The following is a 25430-nucleotide window of genomic DNA, read 5'->3' as shown; positions in this document are numbered from 1 at the left end:
GTGGTCTCTGCAAGATGATGGGATTGACCTGAAGAATTACGACAGAAAGAGTTCACAGTATTAAACTACTTTTGCAAGTGGAGGAGAGACAGAACTCCATTTTCTGGAGAATTGATGTGCACAGTGCACTGAGTGAATATCATCCATAAAGTCAAGAGGAGCTGAGCTGGTTGAACGGATAGGGCACATATTAAATTGATAGTGATTAATTAGTTTTATGTCACTTTGGCGCTTTTCGACTTGTTCATGGTGTGGTTTTCAATTATTTTAGTATTATTGGAAGAGCCAAGATTAGACCATAGTTATTAGAATTAGATGAGTTACCTTATTTGCAGAGTAGGATAACCTTTGCTATTTTCCTTTCACGTGATCAGTGCCATTTGCAAAGAAAAAAAAATGAGGTAGTGTGAACATATACAAAGGCTTAGCAGAGGACTAGATTTTTTAAAAACAGGATCAGATAAATCATGTGCTCGATTCAAAAGCATATTTAAGATAAGTCGTTTAAAATTCGTATTGTCACTTGCTATCATTTTTAAAGTTGGTCATAGTAAGATGCAAAAAGACAAGCAGGAACTGGACATCTCAATTTCTGAGAAACAATTAGATTATGAAAACATCCTGAAATCCTCACATTTAATTAAAAAAATAGCTTCCCTGTGAAGTCACACAAGAGACTAGGCTTGCAGATCTCTCTCTATCGATTTCTATCTCTATCTTTATCTGAGAGACTCTTAATGAGACTCTCAGAATTACCAAAGGGATCAAATGGTGTACAAAGCTGGAAGTCATGTTTGTTACCAAGCTTTATTCTATCACATTGTCAGTTGAGGGTGAGATCAAAAGGGTCAATAATCCTTTGGATGTTATTAACAAATGTGGCAACATAATATCATGCTCCACATAGACAGAAGGTCCGAGAGATTGTGTACATGCCAAGAGGGTGGGCAGGGTCTGAGGGAGGGAAATAGACTGGAAAGTGACTAGTATAGAAATCTTTCTATCATAGTAAACCCTGGTGAGGGACAGTTCAATCTCCTGATGTGAATTCTATCCCCTGTCACTTCTTCTGAATTCTCATTCCACTAATTGATCTATTGTCTTCTGTACAAACTCTTTCCCCTTAGCATTTAAATAATATCTCTTATTTTAAAGAAAAATAAAGGCCTGCCATGGATCTCATGACTTGCATCTCCCTTCTTTTCAGAGGCACTTTTCTGGAAAGATTATTCTCTGCTTCCATGTTTCCATACAGTGAAAAATGTCTGTATGTTTCAGTCAAGATTATTGTTGGTTTCTGAATCCATCTTTTAACTCTTATATTAAACTCACTCTGCCTTTCTCCCATTAGAATGTAAGCTCCAAGAGGGCAAGCATCTTTGTTTGTTTTGTTCTCTCATGTATCCTTAGATTATGGAATGGTGCCTGGTACATATGGTGCTCAAACCAAATCTATTGAGTAAATGAGTAAATTAATGAGAAGGGAGATGTGCCCTGTTTAAGTTGCTAATGCTGTTACTGTCTCTCTTTCCCATCTGATGTTCTCTGAGTAACAAATATCCAATGACTGGCTATTTCTCTCATGGAGTGCTTTGGTATGTTCTTTACAGACCCTATTAGAACCCTCTACAGTTCACCATCTGCAGACGTGGATAATGCATTGTCTGGTGAATTGGGCAAAATCCTTTCATGACAGCTCTAATCTGGCTGCTAGTTCTAGACATAGGAATTCATAAACCCTTGCACCCTCTCACTCAAGTCAAGAAAGGAAAAAAAAATATAATTTTGCTAGAATAAAGTGAAGAGAAAATTGATCATTAAAAAGAACTGAGAAATTATAAGAATAAGTTTATCCTCTAAATATTCAGCTTTAAAACCTACACATGAGTCAGAATAGAGATAAGCAGACTCACCTAACTCACAGGCCAGTGAATGAAGGTATTAACATATCTGAAAAAATAATATGCTACAGAGCTATAGGAATGGAAATACAGAAAGAGTCACATGCAAAATTTGGCAGTAAACATCCAAGGGTGAGCAATTTTATTTCCTTCCTTGATCAATGAACATTTTCTCCTAAAAGCTTAAGTGCCTTTGAAATGAGAACAATACAGTGTCATTTCTTTTTAAAAAGTCAAAGAGCTTAAAACAACAGACATTTCTATGAACATCAGAAACAAACAAAGATAGTGTGGCAGGTCAAAGAAAGTAAATAGAAATCATATATATCATTTCAAGTCTAAAAATCCTCCCACGGTCTTGTCTAGTTTTTCTCTTTCTTCCTCATCTGCCTCCCCAGTACAGGACTCTGAAATATTGAGGAAAGTAAAACCTTCAGTCTTTGAGTCATACCTTGGAAGAAAGCTGTGCACAAACAGCCACATTATACAAGGGCCTTTTTTGAATTTTTGAATTTTTCTTACAGCCCTTAGACCAACCTGAACACAGAAATTGTGAGCTTGAAGGGATCCCTGGGTGGCTCAGCGGTTGACTGTCTGCCTTCGGCTCAGGGTGTGATCCTGGAGTCCTGGGATCAAGTCCCACATCGAGTTCCCTGCATGGAGCCTACTTCTCCCTCTGCCTGCGTCTCTGCTTCTCTCTCTCTCTCTCATGAATAAATAAATAAATCTTAAAAAAAAAAAGACATTGTGACCTTGAAGTGAAGTATTAATGTAACAAAAGGCTTAAGATTTGTAACATTACCTTAGAACTAGTTAGCAAAAAATAGTTGGAAAGTTGAAAAGATGGAAAGTCATGTTATGTAATGGTAAACATTTCATACTATCACCCATAATAAGTCAGAAAGCAGACAATGTACATTCTGAGCTGATCTCTCTAGATTAAGATTTCTCCACAAAAGCACAACTGACATGTTAGGCTAGGTAATTCTTTGCTGTGGGTGGCTGTCTTATTAATAGTAGGATGTTTGGTAGCATCTCTGGGGTCCACTAATAGATGCCATCACATCTTCCTAGTCATGACACTGCCAAATGCCCCCAGAGGGAGTAAACTGATCCTGATTGAGAACCACTGCTTTAGAAAAAGTGATTGGAAATAATAAGACTGTTTATATTGGCCACTTCCCCTTTGGTGAAGTATTAAAATAGATCAACTCAAGGAAGAATTGACTGGTTTATAAGCAGAAATAAGAGGGAATAGAGAGACTATACATTTGGAGTTTCCAAGGCTAGGAAAGGTGAATTGTTCCCGGACTTCAGACAGTAAGAGATAAGTTTGAAAAATACTTTGAGCATCAAAGTCTCAGTAAAACTTCTCAGAGAACAAAGAGAGTTAGTCCTACAAAAGAGATCAGATAGAGTATGATCTTTCCACCTTTTATTTCAGATGGCCTAAAGGTATTCATCATTATATTAAAAGAGAGGGGCAGGGAGGCTAGAAGAAAATAAATCAATTTGGTTTCAGAATTATGTCTAAGAATAAACTCTGAGTGTGTTTCCTGGCACATGAATTGACTGGAAGCAAATAGATCAGGAACCTGCTGAGGGTTTTTTTTTTTTTCTTCCAGGCTTTATGAAGACGATATTTTACTGGAGGAAAACAGATAAGAAGTTATCAAATAGCAAATAAATAATAAAACATCACCAAAATTAAATATTATTTTATACTCCGTTGTTTGGCAAAAATTAAGGAGTCTTATGATGCTGTTAGATACAGTGTGGGCTGAAAGAATATCTTAACTATGGCTGGTTCGAGTATAAATAGGAAGATATTTTGTTTTTGCCTCATAAAGTTGAATATAACCGAAGACCCAGCAATTCTATTCCTACATACCTACTCAAGATAAACTCTTGCACATTTGCACCAGGAAATATATACAGAAATGTGCACACCAAGACTGTCAGTAATAGCAGAATATTGGAACTTACCATAGAAAAGAGGGGGAAATTTGGGCCCCTGGGTGGCTCAGTTGGTTAAGTGTCTGACTCTTGATTTCGGTTCAAGTCATGATTTCAGGGTCATGGGTTGGAGCCCCAACCTGGGATCACTCAGTGGGGAGTCTGCTTGAAGATTTTCTCTCCCTCTCCCTCTGCCCCTCCCCTCACTGGCATATTTTTTTCTAAAATAAACACATAAATCCCTAAAAAAAAAAAAAAGAAAAAGGGAGCACTTGGCATATTTACACTATGAAATATTACATGATGTAGGAAACAAATAACTACAGGCACCTACAACAACATGATTAGGCTGTACTTGAGAACCAGAAATGAGCCACAGATTATATTCAGTGTAAAGATCTTTCAGAAAATTAAAAACAATTTTAATAAAAAATCACTGTTTAAGCATGTGTGTGTATATGTGTATGTGTAGGTAAGATGAAAAGAAAAAGAAGAAAGAAAGAAAGAAAAAGAAAGAAAGAAAAAGAAAGAAAGAAAGAAAGAAAGAAAGAAAGAAAGAAAGAAAGAAAGAAAGAAAGAAAGAAAAAGAGAGAAAGGTACTAAGTTTTGATTGAATTCTATTGCCCCAAACACCCAAAAGTCCAGACTAAATCGACCTGCTGGCTCTCAAGCTTGCTCCAGCAGAAAGCAGGCTAAGCAAGCTATTGTGTCCCCAGAAAGGAAATGCTTCCCAATATTCACTTCAAAGGTAACCAAGGAGAATGACAGATAAGGAAAGGTAATAATAATAATGATGATGAACAAAGGAGAAGCTAGACCCAGGAACCATGAAGAAAAATGGACGAGAGCATCTAGAAAGAGAAATCAGGGTTTAATTGAAAGGAGAATTCTTATTCCATCTTTATATAATAATATTCCATTTAATATAAAATATACATATGTGAGACACGTACATGTATGTTGAGCACACATACACATACTCACTCATATACTTCTATACCTACTAATTTTAAATTTAGCAACCTTTAAAGATAGTAACCATGATCTTTTTTTCTTTTTATTTTTTTAAGATTTTTATTCATTCATGAGAGACACAGAGAGAGAGAGAGAGAGGTAGAGACACAGGCAGAGGGAGAAGCAGACTCCCCTCAAGGAGCCCAATGTGGGACTCGATCCCAGATCCCCAGGATCACGTCCTGGGCCGAAGGCAGACGCTCAACCACTAAGCCACCCGGGCGTCCCAGTAACCATGATTCTTAAGAGTACTGGTACATTGGCCCTGCACGGATGATTTTGGTTGTCATGTAATGTCACTTTAAGTTTAGTCATGATGCCATTTATTAATAAATACTACATCATGTTTGTTTTGTTTTAAGAAGTTTTATTGTTAATTTAATTTTGATGAAGAGAAAAAATAAGATAAAAATATTTTTGAAAAAAATTTTAGCGTAGAAAGAAACAAGACAAACCAGAAGCACTGTCAATATTTACGGTTCTTGTGAAATTTAATTTTATATGCATGTTTATACATTTGTATTTTGTACAGTACCACTTTATTTCAGTGTATAGTCATAAAGTGCAAAACTGATATATGCACATTGAAACAAATGAAATGATATGAATAAATAAAAAGATATTTCCCTCTCCAACTCCTCTTAAATTCTAATGTTTCTTGTTTAAATCAGTATCAATAATTTTGTGGTTTTCCACAGAAGTCATTTCTTCAGGTTCATAAAAATATATTAAGATAGATAAAACAAATAAGAGAGAGAGAGCACCCAGGAGAGAGATTTCTGGGGTTCTGTTTTGGTTTGCTTTTGCTTTTTTGTGTGTCCCTTTTGTGTGCTGGTGTTCGACAGAGTGCTATCTGGGCGGATGGTTTTACACTTGTCACTGTGACCATCATACATTCTTCCTTTGACTCTGTCTACTGGGAGGCTGATCTGTGATGATGGCTTTGCCAGGGTGTGGCTTGCGGGAGGTGCTGGAAGAATATTGGAAGAAGAACTTATACCCCTTTGTCACTCTTCTCCCAAACGGTCCCTTCCTCCATTGGTACCAGGCAGCTGAGGCTGTGTTCTTAGGTTTGGGTTTTCCCATTCACATCTGAGAGGCGGCAGTGGCTTCCTGCTGTTGCTACACCAGATGCCCCATCGTGCTTTGTGGACTCCCTCACCCCTGCCCCCTCCTAGGTGAATAGTCCCTCATATCATACTCATCAATTAAACCTTACATTGTGCTCTTTCTCGTGGGTCCCTGACTAATAGACACACCTACAGTATGTTATATCCTGGGTCATTTTTTTCCCCATATAATCTATCATGGTCATCTCTCTAAGTCAGCATTTATATCTTTAATTCATTGTTTATAGCAGTTGTATTTTGTTAACACTTGTCTGTTAAGTCTTATTCCGATTATTCCTTTAAATGTTTCTGAATCTTTTGGTGCTGGAAATGTCATTTTTTTAAAGGATTTTATTTATTCATGAGAGATGCACAGAGAGAAGCGGAGACATAGGCAGAGGGAGAAGTAGGCTCCCTCTGGGGAGCCTGACGCAGGACTGGATCCCAGGACCTCGGGATCAACCTGAGCCAAAGGCAGATGCTCAACCACTGAGCCACCCAGGCATCCCGGAAATATCATTTTAGATGGCATAAAATGGATATTTAAAATTTAATCTGACAATCTTTGGTTTTTCATTAGAATATTCAGTGTACTTATATTTATTTAATTTTTGGACTCAAGTTTATTGAGATATGAGTTATAATCAAGAAAATGCACATATTTTAAGTATATAGTTCGACAAAAGCACATACCCATTTAACCACCACCACAATCACGATAAAAGTCATTTCCATCATCCCAAAAGATTCCTTTGTGCCCCTGCTTAGTCAATCTCCACCCCTACCCCCAACTCAAACCCAGGAAACCACTGGTCTTCTTTCTGTCACCACATATTAGAGTTGCCTTTCTTAGTATTTTATATAAATGAAAATCTTCATGCTACTCACTCTTTTGCATCTGGCCCATTTTGCTCATCATAATATTTTTGAGACTCATTAATGGTTTTTGGATGTATTAGCAGCTTATTCTTTTCACGGTGAGTAAGACCCCATTTTATTGATAAGCTACAATTTATTTTTCTTTTCAAAGAAAAGAAACTGGATTGTTTCCAGTTTGGGCTGAAACCTGTCCAGCAGCAAGATCTAGCTACCCATCCCAAGTGCAGATTTCTATTATATGGATGATGACAGAGACTGTACCACTGCCCACCACCAGAAGTAAGAGCCCACACACCTGATTCAATTCATCTTCTATGGGTTTGGAGTCACCAAGGAGGACTCACACATTAGGCATTGATTGTAACAAGATATATTCACAGAAAGAAGAGACACAGTGAGATCAGCGTCTGTAGGTTACACTGGTCTCTTGTGACCGGCAAGTCCTTTCCAATAGCTGATATAGGCAAAGGCCTGGTTTCCTCCTTCTGCAGGTGACAGATATACTTGTGGAAATGGGTAGGTGCCATGTGATGCATAGACTTTAAAAATGCATGGAAGTTCACAACATACTCAGAACAGGGAAAAATTTCTCTTAATAAAGAAGAAGAATATGGGGCCAAGTAATATCTTGCACATGTCTTCCATGTAGAAGAATGTTCCAAACCCAGGGAATGGATGAACAATCCCGAAGAAGGGTGACTGGTCCCACAGTGACTTCTTCCCCAATACCTCTCATGAACGTTCTTATACAAGTCTTTGTGTGCACAAATGTTTTAATTTATCTTAGGTATATACCTACGAGAATTGCAGGGTCATATGTTAAGTGTTTATTTAATGCCTTAAGAAACTGCCAACCTGTTTTCCAAAGTTGTTGTGCTATGTACATTTCTACCAACATGGTATGAGAATTCCAGTTGTTCCGTATCCTTACTAAGAATGGCATAATCATTGTTCTAATTTTGGTTACTTTTTTTGTGTGTGTCGTTGTATTGTGATACATTGCAGTTTTAATTTGCACTGACCTAATGGTTAATGATGCTGACCATCTTTTCCTGTTTTTACTGACCTTTCATATATCATATTTTGTGCAATGTCTGTTCAAATCTCTTGTTCACTTTTTAGATGGAAATATGCAGTTTAGTAAGTTGTAAGAAATACATACTTAGAGCGAAGATCCTTGTCATATATATATATGACACACGTATTGCAAGTATTTTCTACTTGGTTGGGTCTTGCCTTTTCATTTCTTTAATTCAGTCTTTCAAATAGCAGACACTTTAAGTTCAGTGATTCCATTTTAAACTTTTTTCTTTTATAGTTCATACTTTTAAAGTATTTAAGAAAATTATTCTTTCACTATGATTGCAAATGGTTTCTCCTATGTTTTCTTTTAGTTTATAAGAAGTATTACAGTTTATCTTTTACCCTTGGGTCAATGGTTCATTTTGAGTTCATTTTTGTGAATGGTGTGAGGTAAAAAGTAAGGTTCTTTAGGTTCAAAAATTATAAGTTCTTTTTTTTTTTTCCATGTGGCTATTCATTTGATACAGCCCTATATGTTAAAAAGACTTTCTTTTTCTCATGGAATTACCTTAGTCTCTTGTCAAAAATTCTCTACTGTTTGAGCCCTGAAACGTCTGCAGACCTGGCTAACATCTTCCTTGCAAGCTTATAAGGGACCCTTGTAAGCCAGAAATATCAGTTATACTTCCCTTGAATTCCTGATCCACAGAAACTGAAATAATCAATAATTTTTCCAGCCATTAAGTTTTAGGGAAACTTGTTATGCAGCAATAGATACCTGATACACTGACCTTATAAAATAAGTATTAATTATTTTATAGCTATTATTTTATAGCTATTATTATATAGCTATAAAATAAGTACGTAAGTATTCCATCTTTTTCTATTTTCTAAAAGAGTCTGTATATGGTTAAATAATAGAATTCACTACTGAAGTCACTGGGCCTAGAGTTTCCTTAATGTAAAGATTTTTAATGATAAATTCAATATATTTAATAACTATAGCATTACTTGGGTTTTCTATTTTTTTCTTGAATAAGATTTGGCAATTTGTGTCATTAAAGAAATTTGTGCACTTCATCTGAAATCCCTGATATATTAACATTTAACATGAAAGTTATTCATAATATCATTTTATTATTCTCTTAATGGTTGCAGTTTCTATGGTGATGACCTCTTTTCATTTTGAATATTGGCACTATGGATTGAATTGTTTCCCCCCAAATTCATATCTTAAAGACCTAACCACAATGTGATAATACATGGAGATGGGGCTTTAGGGAGGTATTTAGCTTTATTTAGAAGAAATTTTAAAGGTGGGGCCCTTAGGATGAGATTGGTGCCCTTATAAGAAGAGATAGTTAAGAGCTTACTTACATTCTTTCTCTACTCCGTGTGAGGACAGAGTGAGAAAGCACTGTCTGCAAGCCAGGAAAAGGTTCTTAACCAGGAATTGACCATGACTATGCTGGTGCCCTGATCTCAGACTTTCCAGCCTCTGGAACAATGGAAAATAAACTCCTGTTGTTTAAAGCACCCAGGTTATGATACAGGAGACACCTTAGAGTGTGCCTTAGTATTACCATACTCTGTGATTAAGGTCAATGGAAAACTACAAGAACCCAATTCAAGTAGAGCTACTAATAGTCCAGAGAGTTCAGGCATGAAGTTTCGGATCACTCCACTGGGTCTTTACCAGCCACAACCAGTTGATGTACTTGCTGAAGGAAAGGGAATATAGAACAAGTAAAGGAAGAAGGTAGTTATAAATACCGGCTATAAATACATGACCATTTATAGAAACGAGGACTGTAATTTTCATGAATATCTCCTCCCTATTTTGTTATGTTGGATCATATGGCAAGAGTAAGTTTAGTTTTCTAAGATACTGCCATATATATATATATGTCAGAAACTTCAACAGTAATATTATAAGTAAAAGGAAGAAATACTACAATTATAGGCTTTCTGGGCTTCTCATTCTAGGGTCATGCCTTATGAAATATATTTTATTTTTTTCAGAAATTTATTGACCAAATTCACCTCTTAAATTGAAGGCAAAATGTGTGCATATTATTATTGTGGGATTCCAGGTTAATTCTATACTATTTAAGAAGTTTATGGCAGTATCTTTTTGCAAGACAATGGGCTTTGATACTTTAGGGTTTTTGTTTGCTTTTTTTTTTTAATGTAGAGAACTTAGGAGGATAGTGTCTTTCTTCTCTCTCTCAGACAGAAACTCATAAGGATGCTATGGCAAGGTGCACTGTCAAAGAAAGGGGCTCAGCTTGCCTTTGATGTAAGCACAGCTCTTTTGGGAAGGTATTAGTTCCCTTAATACATAGAGAAATAGAGCATGAAGAAGCAAAGTTTCATTTCCAGAGTAGAGTATAGTGAATTTAAGTTTCAAAGGGGAAATCTTAAACCCAGATGAGAGGAGGACAGGCAGCAGGGGAGGCAAGTGGGGCCCAAAGTACTTAGATATGAAGTAGTCAGGGATAAATAGTTCAATGCTCTGAGAATTTTTCCTTATGGTTTTTCTATATATAAATGTTCAAACCACAGTCAGCAGTGTCTGCTAAGAAACCCACTGGACTTTAAGTTAGAAGATAGAATTCTAAAAGTGGATCTGTGACAAATTGTGTGATATGAAGGAAGTCAATTAGCTCAAATGTGTCTCCAAGATGGAGATGCTGACTATTGCCCCATCTCTGGCCCACTGGGTAAGTGGGAGCCTGAGAAGCAATGCTGCAGGTTGCTTCAAAAAAGGCAATATACATGACATTACTTTTTCCATAGTGGACTTTTCAATGGAATGAGCCTTTGAACTGTACAAAATAAAGGTTTCTTCTGATGAAACATGGCCATTATTTAAGGCTTTGAGAGCTTTGAGAAGTAGAAGTAAAGCAATGTCTGCCAAGCAATTTATTACTGGAAATTTATTATTAACCAAGGAAACAATTTATTATACTAGACTGTCAGGAAAAACCTTAAGACTAAATGTTACCAAACCAATTCTAGCCTTTTATAGGGCCAGGGAAACTGTGGAAAAAAGTTACTGAGCAGAAATATTATATTAAGACAGTATCTAGACTGAATATTATGCTCTCAAAAAATCTATTTTCTTTCTTTGAATCTTAAATTTCACTTCACTTTACCTGTTTATTCATTGCCTTTCTTCTGGTATCTGGATCATCTTTTTTCTAAGTTACAATCTATACAAAAAGTGTTGTGGCAAGTTTACTAGAATTAGAACAGGAGATAGAATTTTGTGACTGTTTTGCAAAATGCACATTAATCCCACAGAATGAGAAGGCTTATCATAGCAAATCTTTCATAGACCAATTTATTTATCTTTAATATTACAAAATGTAAGTAAAGTATAAGTTAACTTATTTTGTATGCATCTACCCTCTCGCCTCCCAGTAAACACATCTAAGCCCTAGCCATATAGTAAGATCTAGCTCAAGATTGACCCTTCCTCTAAGCTTTCCTTGATCTCTCTCTGGCCAAGCTGATTCTTAACTCCCAGGACACTAACGACTCATATAGTCTTTACCACTTTCTAACTCCTATGTTGTTTGTCACCCATTCCTACTCAACCTTACAGGAAACATTACATTTTATCATTCTTTTCCTTTTTTCGCCCTTCAGTGTTTGGTACATAGTAGATGAGTGACTATTAACTAAATGATTTTTAAATAAATAAATATCAAACCCATCTATAATTTAAATTTATTGATGCCTTTTTCTAAATTAAAAGAAAAAAATTCTGGGACGCCTGGGTGGGTCAGTGGTTGAGCGTCTGCCTTCAGCTCAGGGCATGATCCTGGGATCGAGTCCCACATCAGGCTCCCTGTGGGGAGCCTGTTTCTCCCTCTGCCTGTGTCTCTGCCTCTCTCTGTGTGTCTCTCATAAATAAATAAATAAATAAATAAATAAATAAATAAATAAATCTAAAAAATATTCACATCAACAATTTAAGTATTAATTTAATATCTACTTTGGAACTTGTAGAAATTCCATGAAATATAAGCTGCTATTATCAATTTTTGCTAACTACTTAATAGTATTTTCCTTTTTGTAAAAAAGTCTTTATTATGATGTAATTCACATACCATAAAATTTACTCATTTACAGGGTACAATATTCAGATTTGTGCAATCATCACCACTATTTAAGTTTAAAACATTTTTATCATCCTCAAAAGAAAACCAGCACTCATTTGCAGTCACTTCCCATCTCCCCCACATCCCTGCACATCTTCATCCCCCAAGCCCTAGTCAATCATTAATCTACTCTCTATCTCCATAGATATGCCTATTCTTGACATTTCATATAAATGGAATACAAACATGTGATCCTGTGTAACTGCTTTCTTTCACTTATCACAATGCTTTCATGGTTCATCTGTGTATCAGTGCTTCATTTTTTTATTGTTGAAAAGTATTCCCTTCTATAAATATATCACATTTTATTTATCCATTTATTAGTTGATAAATATTTGTTTTATTGTCAATTTAGGGCTTTTATAAATAATGCTGTTATGAACATTCATAAAAGTTTTTCTGTAGGTGTGTGTTTTCATTTTTCCTAGGAACAGAAATGCTAGGTCGTGTGGGAGCTCTAGGTTTTCACGTTTGAGGAACTGCCAACTTGTTTTCCAAAAGAGTTGCACAACTTAACATTTTCACCAACAGCATATGGGATTCTAATTTCTCTACATCCTCATCAACACTGGATATTATCTTTTTGGTTTTAGCTATCCTAGTGGTTGTGAAGTGGGATCTCATGTTATTCTGATTTGCATTTCTTTAATGGCTAATGATGTTGAGCATTTTTCTTTCACTTATTAGCCATTTGTAATTCTGTTTTTAGAAAATATCTGTTCAAATCCTTTGTCAATTTTTAAAAATAGATTTATTGAGGTATAATTGATATTATAAAAAAGCTGTACATATTTAATAGTATATAATTTGGTGAGTCTGGATATATGCATACATCTGTGATACTATCATTGTGATCAATGGATAATAAACATACCCATCAACTTTGAAAGTTTCCTTGTATCACCTGTGTGTGTATGTGTGTGTGTGTATGTGTGTGTGTGTGGTAAGAACCTGAGATCTATCTTCTTAACACATTTTATGTGCACAATACTGTGTTGTTAGTAGTAGGCCCCATTGTTGTACCACGTCTACAGAATGCATTTATCTTATATAACAGAAAATTTGTACCCATTGAACGATAGCTCCACATTTCCTCCTGTCCCCAGCCCTTGGTAACCACCATCCTATTCTCTGCTTCTAGGAGTCTGAATATTTTAGATACCTCATAAAAGTGGAATCATATAGTATTTCACCTTCTGAGACTGTTTATTTTACCTAACATGATGTCCTCTAGATTCATCCATGTTGCCATAAATGGTAGGATTCTTTTTTTTTTTAAGGCTGGATAATATTTCATTGTATGTATATACCACATTTTATCTTTTCACCTATTGATGAGAATTTAAGCTGTTTCTGTATCTTGAAATCTTTTAATTTTTTGAGCAACCAACATACTGCTTTCCATAGCAGCTGTACCATTTTACATTCTCACCAACAGTGTTTAAGGGTTCCAATTTCTCCTTATTTTCACCGATGCTTATCTTTATCTTTATATATATATATAAAGTGGTATCTCATTGTGGTTTTGGTTTGCATTTCTTAGTTTGCATTACCTAATGATAAGTGATGCTGAGCACCTTTTCATACACCTGGAGGTATGTTTTCTTTGGAAAAATGTCTATTCAGGTCCTTTGTCTACTTTTTTTATTTTTTTTTATTTTTTTTATTTTTTTTAATTTTTTTTTTTTTAATTTTATTTATTTATGATAGTCACACAGAGAGAGAGAGAGGCAGAGACACAGGCAGAGGGAGAAGCAGGCTCCATGCACCGGGAGCCTGACGTGGGATTCGATCCCGGGTCTCCAGGATCGCGCCCTCGGCCAAAGGCAGGCGCCAAACCGCTGCGCCACCCAGGGATCCCCTTTGTCTACTTTTAAATCAGTTATTTGTTTTTTTTTTTTTTCTATTGGGTTGTAGAAGTTTCTTATATATTTAAGATATTAACCATTTATCAGGTAGATGCTTTGCAAATATTTCTCCCATTCCAAAGGTTTCCTTTTCACTCTTTTGATATTTCCTTTTTTGTACAAAAGATTTTTAACTTGATATAGTCCTCCTTGTCTATTTTTGCTTCGTTGCTTATACTTTCGATGTTCTACCTAAGAAATCTTTGTCAAGACCAATGTCCAGAAACTTTTCTCCTATGTTTTCTTCTAGTAATTTTATAATTTCAGGTCTTATGTTTAAGTAAAATTATCTGTAGATAACATGGCCTTATATGCAGAAAACACTAGACTCCACACAAAAAAGACCTGTTAGAAACAACAAACCAATTCAGTAAAGTTGCAAGAGATAAAATCAGCTTACAAAAATTAGTTATATTTCTATATGCTAACAGCAAAACTACCTGAAAAGGAAATTTTTTAAAAATTCCAAAAAATAAAAATAAATAAAATAAATAAAAATTCCATTTACACTAGGTCCAAAAATATAAAATACTTAGGAACAATCCTAGCCAAGGAGATGAAAGACTGTACACGGAAGACTACAAAATATTTGATGGAAGAAATTAAAGAAGACACAAATAATAGAATGATATCCTGTGTCATGAATGCCTATACCACCCAAACAGATCTCCATATTCAATACTCTCCCCAGGAAAATCCTAATGGTTTTTTTTTTTTAGAGACAGAAAAAACAAACCTAGGAACCATAAAAGACCCAGAATAGCCAAAGTGATCTTGAGAAAGAAGAATAAAGCTGGAAGAATCATACTTTCTGATTTCAATGTACATTACAAATGTACAGCAATTAAAATAGTATATAGTACTGTCATTAAGACCAACATATAGACTAGTGATACAAAATAGCCCAGAAATAAATCCACATATATGTGGGCAAGTAATCTTCAACATGGGTGCCAAGAAAACCATGAAGAAAGGCCAGTCTCTTCAACAATGGTATTCAGAAAACTCAGTGTCCTTACTCTATTTTTAAATTGGGTTATATGTCTTCTTATTGAGTTGTGTGTTTATATATTCTGAATATCAATCCTTTATGAGATATATGATTTGCAGATATTTTCTCCCATTTTGTGGGTTGTACCATTTGTGGCAATTATGATTTTCTTAAGTTATACTGAAACTGCTATTCAGAAGATAATCAAGTTCTGATTACAGTCAACAGATATTTTAAAGTTGCCATTATTGACTTCCAACATAAAGCAAGACAAAGTCCTTACTTTCCAGAGTTTTCAAACTGAGGGAAAATCAGAAAATTACTTTTTGAAAGTTTTTTATTTTTTTTTTAAGATTTTACTTATTTATTCATGAGAGACACAGAGAGAGAAAGGCAGAGACATAGGCAGAGAGAGAAGCAGGCTCCATGCAGGGAGCCTGATGTGGGACTCGATCCGGAGACTCCATGATCATACCCTGGGCTGAAGGAGATGCTCAACCACTGAGCCACCCAGGCAACCCAGATGTCCACTGCATCTTTACAAGGATACAAAAACTCCAAAAAAATGGTGACAGAAGGAGAGAAATGACACTATGAAGGCAAAACTTTGGTGTAGATGACAGCAACCAGAATTTGTAAGGAGAGCTCTTATATGATGGCATAAACTTAAAAAGATCTCAAAGGTTTAAAGAGCAAATAGGTATAGTTGAGCAATACAAGGGGAAAGAGGAAGGGAGACAGAGGCTTCCAGGAAGAGGAGATACCATATACAGGCTCATGGAGGCCCAAGAGAAAGAGTGACCCTTTCGAGAAAAAATATGGAAATAGCTTCAAATGACTGGAAAAATGAGAAGTGGAGTGCTTAACACACTCACAACCGTTTCAAGTTCATTAACACACTCAAGTCCACCAATAGCCACCATATGTACCAAAAACAACCAGTTCAAATATATGATGGGAAAAATGAGTCTGTTCACAACAGCAATGGGAAAACATAAAACATTTCTGTTTAAATTTCCAAAAATGTACAAGCTATATGAAGAAACTCTAAAACTTCCATAAGTGACACAAAAGAACAAACTTGTTTTCAGAAAGGACAAACTTGTTTTTAGAAAGGACAATTCAATACCATAATGATGTCAATTCTATTTAAGCTATTTTATAAATTTAGCATTATCCCAGTAAAAATATCAGAATTTTTATTTGTTTGTTTAATCAATCATTCATTCATTCATTCATTCATTCCTGAGAGACACAGAGAGAAAGGGGCAGAGACAGAGGCAAAGGGAGAAGCAGGGTTCCTGTGGGGAGCCCGAGGTGGGACTTGATCCCAGGACACTGGGATCATGACTTGAGCCAAAGGTTTAAAAAAAAAAAAAAGATATATCTGAAGTTCACAGAAATTTTAAAAACCTATAAAATCTAAAGAAATAAGGAATAATGAGAGAAGACAAACATCATGAAACATTCAAATGTATTATAAACCTATATTACTTAAAACATACTCAGAAACTGCCAAACAAAAGTACTGATAGTTCAGATCACACTGAAATAGTTTATTTGATGATGATGGCATTTCAAATCATCAGAGGAAAGATGAAGTCATTCAAAAAATGGTGTTGGACCAACTGGATAGCCATTTGGGAAAAAATAAAGTTGCATTCCTATTTACATATTTTACTAAAAGAAATTTTGGGTGTATGAAATACATAAATGGTAAAATATATATATATATATATACTGAAAACCTAAATTTCTAAAACCATGGGAAAAATTTTTTTAAATCTCAGCATAAGGAAAGTCCTTTTAAGAAATACATCATGACCTGAAGTCATACTATTAAAGATTGATAAGTTCCATTACATAAAAATATCTTGATTGTAAACACCATCAGAAACTTAATCAAAAGATAGATGGCCAGTATAAAAATATATGTAACTCATCTCAGAAAAAGACATAATTAACTTTGATATATAAATAGTGCCTGTATGGAAGTAACAATAAGTTTTAATAATGTGATAAACTGTAGGCAAATGATTTGAACAGTTTTTTCAAACAATTGGGGGAGCAAGTTCTTAACCTCCAAGATGACCAAGCTTACTCATATTAGGAGTAATGCAGGCTAAAATTAAGAGATGTGTTTTGTCACTTAGACTGGCAAATACCCAAAGTTTATGTTAGCCATAGAGTGGGAAAACAGGCAAACTTTAAATATAGAAGAGAGTGAAAAATATTTCAAGCTGTATGAAAAGGACATTGGGAATACTTATCAAAATTTAAATGTATATATCTTTTTTTTTTTTTTAAGGAGGCTGCACAACCAGTGTGGGACCAAACATAAGGCTTGAACTCATGACCCAAAGATCAAGACCTGAAATCAAGAGTCAGACTCTTAACCGATTAAGTCACCCATTTAATGTATATATCATTTTATCCAGCAACCTCATAGCTAGTTTTTATATATTTTGGTTGCATCTATTTTTAGATATTTTAACTTTTTCCTTGCCACTCCAAAAGTAAGTTTGTTTCTATTGCATCATCTAACTCTTGATTTTATATAAGGAAGTGTACTTAAATCATTGCATAATTATTCATGTGAAATTATCCAGTTATTTATAATGGCAAAGTATTAGGTGCAAACTATATCTTTATAGGAGCAGATATTAATGACATATAATATATAACCATTCAAAAGAATGAAATTTTTTTCACGTACTAACATAAGGCAATCTCTAAAAGATATTTTTTATTAAAAATAAACATGCAAGGGACACCTGACTGGCTAGTGGTTGAGCATCTGCCTTTGGCTCAGGGTGTGATCCTGGGGTCCTGCGATTAAGTCACACATCGGGTTTCCCGTGGGGATCCTGCTTCTCCCTCTGCTTATGTCTCTCTCTGTTTCTCTCTTGTGAATAAATAAACAAAATCTTAAAAAAAAAAAAAGATGCAAAAGAGTAGTTGCAACTTGTATACACAGAATATCTCTGGAAATGTATCCCTCCCTAAAATGTAGAGATGTTTACCACAAAATTCTGCATAAGTTCTGTCATCTTTTAATCAATGTTAACTTTTGTTAACTGAATATCCTGTTACAGAAACATAAGTCAGTATAGGAAGGGATATAGGAAAGTGATAAGGATGTAGGCTTAAAATTATCTGGATTTGAACACTGCTTCACCACTAACTAGCTATGAGTCTTAGACAATATATTTGTTGTATGATTGTGTTGTCATATCGAATGAGAGAAAACAAGAACACAACTCATTGAATTCTAGTGAGAAGGCATACAAAATTCTTCAGGAACTGACACATAGTAGGCATTCAACATATGTTGATAGCTTTCATCGTACTAGAAAACGGAGATGAGCAAATTAAACAGCGGTAGACTGTAGATACAATTTTTCTGTGAATAAAAGTGATCTGGGGTTTTCTGGAATAGATAAAACTTTGCTACTCAAAACGACACCACGCAAAAGAGCAACATAGTAAATTATGTGATGATGTGGATGTTCCTACACACGGAGCTATAATTAACCTTAGTCACATAAATACAAATGTAGTACGGTTTGGAGACCCATATTTTTTGGTCTCTAGTTTTGCCAACAAATTCTAGTTTCAAATCGTGTTTTATGATATACAATAGTGAGGGATCCTGACATACAACTCGCACTTTTAATCCTATTTAATGACTTTTGCTTTCAATTCCTAAATTCTTCATCTTATTATTGTAATCATAGCATGGTCTTTCATCCCCATCTTATTTCCTCCTCCTCTTTCATTTTGTTTTCCTTGATATGCGTTTTCCCGTATTTTTTTTTTTTTTTTTGACATTTCTGGTTTATGTGTTACTTTTACAGGACAGAGTAAGATTTGGCCTTTGCATTAACCAGGGAGATGACTTTTTATATAGCTATTTATTGCTTTTACTCATTTAATTCTATTTCAATACTTAGTTTAATATTATCTAAAAAATGTTTCTTTACCATTACCTGTTTTTTCAAGATCTCTTGCAACGCATGCTTATTTTTACTTATTTATCTTGTTTTTATTTTTTATGTTCTCATTTCACTTTTTAGACTTTTTAGTTTATAAAAGGCAACTACAGAATGTAAGAAGTTATTTACAAATGACATATCTGATAAAAAGGGTTAGTATTCAAAATAAAGAACTTTGTAAAAACTCAACACCCTAAAAAATGAATAATTCAATTAAAAAATTAGCAGAAACTGTTGGTGGGAATGCACGCTGATGCAGCCACTCTGGAAAACAATGTGGAGGTTCCTCAAGAAGTTAAAAATAGGGCTCCCTATCACCCAGCAACTGCACTACTGGGTATTTACCCCAAAGATACTGATGTAGTAAAACAATGGGACACCTGCACCCCAATGTTCATAACAACAATGTCCACAATATCCAAACTGTGTAAGGAGCCACAACGTCCTTTTTTTTCCCAGAGTACAGTAGTAATAATTTCTCCATATTTAAGAATATCTTTCTGTTGTCTTTATACATAAGGATAACTTGCATTTAATCTTCATTTGTTACTACTTTTTATAATGCAAAGGTTTGCAGATATTTCCCTTTGTGTTCTGGCCACTGACATATGGATTATAGAATACACAGTATTTCTCTAAGTTGTTTGGCACTGAAATGGTATCTTTGTGGAATACACTTTAGCAACATTGATCTAATTAATTCACTCTACTCTAGTCACAACTACATTTGAATCATCTGCAGTTTATGTGTGAACCAAGCTGGTTTAAGTGCCATTATGGTTGATTCCATCAAAAAGCCCTAATTTTAAGTTTTGGACTAACTAGATTCTTCTGTGTCTAATTCTTGAAGATGACTAAATAAACTGCAGTAAGCATTTTCTAATATTTATTCTTTTTTTTATTTTTGAGGAGTTAGAGGTTGGCTACAACTATGATATAGTAGAGAAATCAGAGCATCCAAATGAGAAATAACTTCACATGTATATACATATGTTCGTGTGTGTGTGTGTGTCTAGCAACTTGTGATGCTCTCTTAATGAGTTTTTAGAAAGATCTGCATTTGTGTCTAGAAACACTAGCAGTCACTATCAAGAGTGCAATGTCTGTGAAATATCTGTCCCAGACATGTCCCTGAGTCTGAATATGACTAGAAATGTTCATAGGATATTAAAATCAAGAAGAAAATGGAAGATTGATATTATCTTAATGAAGCTTATTTATAGTGAATTCTCTTGTTTTTGACTCTTAATTAATTTTCCTTTTTTTCTGTGTTGATAATGCACATTGGTTTACAAGTTAAAAATCTCAGAGCCCTTTCTTTTCTTTTTTTCTTTTTTTCATATTCTCCCTGAGACACAGCACAGAATCAGTCCTTATCAAGCACTCAACCAATTTGGTAGTAAACAGCATAGAATTTGTTGGTTTAATTATTTGGTTATTTGTTTTCCTTTTAGAAGGTATAAACAGATGGTAGCTTCATATTGTATGTGACATATGTTTATTATGCAAAAGATATTTCTAAATTTAGAGAAATGAAACACATAACTCTAGGACAAAATACCTTTTATTCATTCTTCTTTGTAATTTTATTATTTATTTATTTATTTATTTATTTATTTATTTATTTATTTTCTCTCCCCACACCCATAGCTTTTCTCCTTCTTTTTTCTTCCTTTTTTTACTTTCAACCATTCTATTCTCCAACCAGTTTCCCCTCCCTCTGGCATTTTTTGCAATTGTTTTCTAAGTGTGAAATAAGGTCTCTCTCCTGCTGCAGCTGCTACTCCATCCCCTGCTGCACTAAATTGACACTTGGGCAAGCAATGGCTCTCGTCAGGCACTCTGAAGCTGCTACTTCCAGAAGTGTCGATTTAGTGCAGCAGGGGATGAGGTGCCAGCTGCAGAAGTAGGGCACAGAAAACCTCAACAAAAAGCTCTGCCTCCCCTTATTGTATGTGATATTTAGTAAGAGGAAGAGGAGGAAGATCACCAGGATCAGAGATTAAAAAGTGCAATAATAATAAGACCCTGGAACAGACACCAGAACTTAAAAACAAGCAACTATAGCTGATTTATGGAAGAAGGCAAAGAAAAGTCTAAATTGAGGTTAACTTCCTTTTACTTGGTTTTAAAACTAGCTGAAAATACTGAAAAATCTGATGTCTGATCCTTCTTGGATAACACGTATTCATTGGTCATGGTGATTTCCTTAGTCATCCCTAAAAGGACACAAACATCCTACTGACTCGATTGAGAAATGAACAGTCTGCAATGGGAAATGTGTGAAAGCTCTTAACTTTCCTTGGCAAGTCTTGCTTTTCATTTCCTGTTGACATAAATACCTACTCTGCTTAATTAAAAGTCCTCTGTGAACATTAACACTCCAGGCATCTCAGTTAACTGTAAACTCCATAGGGTAACCCTTCCACCGACTATAGTAAAGTGGAGCTATATGTAGGTGTACATATTCTAAACACAGAGAAAGAGGCTAATCTTTTAGGAATATCCTTACCTCTGTTCCTCTCTGTTAGTTCAGATAATTTTCTCTATTTGTGTGAACATAGTATCTTTTCTACCATGACCAATCATAGAATATAGGGGATGAATTCCAAAATGCTACGTGCAAGGTATTTTCATTGCATATATTGGGATTTTTTTTTAAGCAACCATTTTAAAGAAAGGCTTGTTTCAAAAGTGACACTGCAGAGGGAAAAAATGCAAACGTTACTTATAGTGGATTTTGACCATTGTATTCATTATGCACTCTTCGAGGTCAATTGCTATGGTAATTTGCTTTTCATAAGAAATGCAAAATGAAAGTGTCTTTTGTGTCAGGGAGTTCTGATATTGCTCCTTTGGAAGGACCCAGTATCTAGGTCAGTTGGCTTCCTTAAACCTGAAATAAATGAGGGCTTTGATAATGTAGTATCACAACTGCAGGACATAGATTAAAAAAGAAAGAGGCTTTTGCTGAGACAATTGGGAAAAAGAAAAACTTTCTACAAGGACTTATTTTTATCTTTTCACATTAGGAAAGACTCAGGATGATTTTACCGAAGTGCTCCTTCTCCTCTATGACTCTTTTATTTGTAAAATATTTTAAAATACTTTAAGTAGACAAAATTGCTCTTAACCACATTCTAATAGAGAATATAAAAGAAAACAGTGGCAGATTCATCCATCAATTTGGGAAAGTATAAGTGAATCTATGAACAGATAGGGTTAATTAGAAAATATTTCTTGAAAACAGGTGGACTCTGGAGAATGCTTTACACTTAAAAGAGCAGAAAGAGTTGGCCTCTGGAAGAAAAAATGCAGGTTGTGGAAGCTCTCAAAATCAAATGCGAGGGGACTGGCAAACTGTATGACTTCCTAGAAGAGGAGAGACAGGAAAGATAAATATCTGGCTGAGATGGGGATAAGAAAAGACAGACACACTGATAACAGTCCCTAAAACTAGGCCTCAGAGCTAACCTGCCTTTTAGATGGTGAGGAACCCAATTCAACAGGAGAGATGTGGAAGAAGCAGATGGAAATCATAATCTAGGAGAATTATCTTAATTTTTCCACCTACTCATTAATATTGGTCTTCTTTAGGGATTCTATTCTTGGCCTTCTTTTCTTCTTACTCTACATCAAAGCATTTAACTTGCATTCCATGGATAGACCCCAGGGGATCTATCAGCCTCTTGAATTGTCCTTGAATTTTATAATGAGTTTTCCTAGCAAAGAAAGTGAATGGCCTCCTTCAGATGCTTAAAGGGGTCTGTGATCCCTAAATTTAATAATAGTATTTAACATGTGTTAAGTGCTTATTATATTCCAGGCAAAGTTCTAAGTGATATGCAGTATTAATTCACTGAATCATAAGAACATTAGGTATGAAGCACTACTATAGTTTCCATTTATAAACAAGACTACTGAGGCAAAAATAGGTTATTTATGTCTGAGGTCAGAAGCTAATAATGGGTGGAGCTGGAATTTGAACCCAAATATTATGGATTGAAAGCCATACTGGGTCATACAATATCATGTTGGTTTTACATTTAATTGCACTTCTATTTCTCCATAGGTATGTATCACATTTATTTTAGGAGCCATTCTCTAAATAGACTTTCTAGAAAATCTCATCCAGAATTAGGGTTTCAGTTACCACCCCTTCTGGTAATTCTCACATTCATAACATCAGTCTCATGCTTGTTTATTAACTTGAGAACATTAGTTCCAAAGTGTTACTGGACAGCTCCATTTGGCCATCCCACAGGTATGTCAAATTCAGCCTGGTTGACATTTACCTGACGATTCTCTTAACTTCTTCATAAGAATACTACTCTTTCTGTCTTCTTGAGATGCTGAAATAATGGCAACAACTCATGGACCAATAATCTAGTTAAAAAGCTCTTTTCTCTCTTAATACTTTTATCCAAACAGCCATAGAATCTCCTGTTGAATCTACTTATTTAATAAGTCCTCTCCATTCTCTTTTCCACTGTGTCAATACAGGTCTTTAGGTCTTTCTTTCCTCCCTACTTCCCTCATTTCCTTTTTCCTCCTTCCCCTAGTTCTTCCTCCGCCCCCATCTCCTTTTCTTCCTCTATGTACTCTCATTTTTATTATTACACTAACCTCTATCTTGCCTCAATCAAACATTTCCCAATGTGTTATCCAAACTAACCTCAGGGTGATCCATCTCTCCCTCCTTCTTTTCCTTCCTTCTTCTTTTCCTTTCTTATTTTTCTTTTTCCTCTTTTCCTTTCTTCCTCCTTCCCTCCCTTCCTTCTCTCTCTCTCCTTCCTTCTCTTATTGAAATTTGAGAAATAACAAAATAGAAGAAAATAGCAATAACCCATACCTTTATCCCAAAAGAAATTGTTGTTAATATTTAGGCATATTTGCTTTTATTCTTTCCCTTTTTTATCACACTTTTTTTAAAAGGTTTTATTTATTCATGAGAGACACAGAGAGAAAGAGGCAGAGACACAGGCGGAGGGAGAAGCAAGCTCCATGCGGGGAGCCCGATGTGGGACTTGATCCCAGGTCCCCAGGATCACACCCCGAGCTTAAGGCAGCGCTAAACCGCTGAGCCACCCAGGCTGCCCAATTCTTTCCCTTTTTTGTATAGACATTGCTTCAGTTGTTCTCCCCTCAACTACTTCCTGCCATTCATTGGTACAATTCTGGCTATCTTTAGCCTTTCTTCAGACTTTGCCTGCTTTTATAATTTCCTTTTAAAGAATCCACTTATTAACATATTAATTGTTTAAAATAATATTTTGGAATTTCCAAATGCATGAAGATTTGGGTAGGAGACTAAAACAACATATATTTTTAGATCACAGTTTCTACGAGTCAGAATCGAGGGAGGCATGGCTCAGCAAGGTCCTCTGCAAGATCACAAAATGACACTTGACTAGGAAACGATGCCCTTCCAAATTCTTTGTGGCATCATTCAGGTTCCTGCAGGCTGGAGGACTAAGTCCACAATCCCCTGCTTGCTGTCAGCTGGAGGTCCCCTCAATTCTTTGTCATGTGGCTCTCTCCATAGGGAAGCTTATCATTTGGCAGCTTGCTTCTTCAAAGCCAGCAAGGGGGAGAAACTCAGTGTAAGATACTGGTTGCAATCTTAAGCAACATAATCAAGCACTTCCTGTCATTTTGCCATACTTTATTGGCCAGAAGCAACTCACAAGTCCCATTCCCCCCTCAAGGGAAGGAGACCACACAAGGACATGAACACCAGGAGGCAAGGATCATATAGGACCACATGAGAGTCCACATATTTATATTTATGCAAATTACATATTTATGCAAATGACAATCCCTGTAAGCAAAACCTCCTGAGAATTTCTCTCCAGGTTCTCTTCATCTTCTTGCTTAAGGAAAACCTGACTTCTCCCTGGGACACTGATTCCCTTTCCCTTTCCCATATAGTGGCAACTGTTTTCTTTTTGACATTTTTAATTTATTCAAGACAGAAAGTGAGAAAGTGAGCAAGAGTATGAGCAGGAGGGAGGGTTGGAGAGAGAGGGATAAGCAGACTCCCCACTGAGCCTGATGTGGGTCTTGATCCCTGGATCCTAGGATCATGACCTGAGCTAAAGGCAGATGCTTAACCAAATGAACCAGCCAGGTGCCCCTGTGTTTTTAACCATAAACTTCCTAGACTGTGCTTGGAGGTGAGTGAGGTAAGTGTCCTCCTACTCAATAGATCATTCCCCTCTCTCTCTCTACTAACCTGTAGCTTTTAAATCTTGTTATCCAGTACCCCTCATTTTTGCTCTCATCCCCTTCATTTTTTCACCATTTGCTCCCGGCAGTCACTCCAGTACCACTTCTGTCTTAACTGTAGATGCTCATAATGTACATGTAGATGATCTTCCTAACACTCTGACCTCTCAGCTCCCTAACTTCTCTAAGGATCTTGTCCTACCCTAACTCAGCCACTTACTCCCAAGAGCATAATCACAGGAGACTTATCAAACCTGG

At 35.6% G+C, this 25430-nt stretch overlaps 2 long non-coding RNA genes across 3 annotated transcripts in view; one reads left to right on the top strand and one right to left on the bottom strand.

Moving 5' to 3' along the window:
- Positions 1-2576, top strand: part of LOC111096378 — a 32692-nt gene extending 30116 nt beyond the window's left edge. For both annotated transcript variants that reach the window (XR_005361179.1, XR_005361178.1), the window contains one exon: positions 2426-2576. This is a non-coding gene — a long non-coding RNA (uncharacterized LOC111096378). The remainder of the gene's footprint in view (positions 1-2425) is intronic.
- The window catches only part of LOC111096377, a 352626-nt gene that overhangs the window by 78104 nt on the left and 249092 nt on the right, over positions 1-25430 (bottom strand). The window lies entirely within an intron of this gene.

The sequence above is a fragment of the Canis lupus genome, chromosome 6 (genome assembly GCF_011100685.1).
Source record: "Canis lupus familiaris isolate Mischka breed German Shepherd chromosome 6, alternate assembly UU_Cfam_GSD_1.0, whole genome shotgun sequence".
NCBI classification, from domain to species: domain Eukaryota; kingdom Metazoa; phylum Chordata; class Mammalia; order Carnivora; family Canidae; genus Canis; species Canis lupus.
Note: the sequence above shows the minus strand (reverse complement) of the source record. Positions and strands in the feature narration are given on the sequence as shown.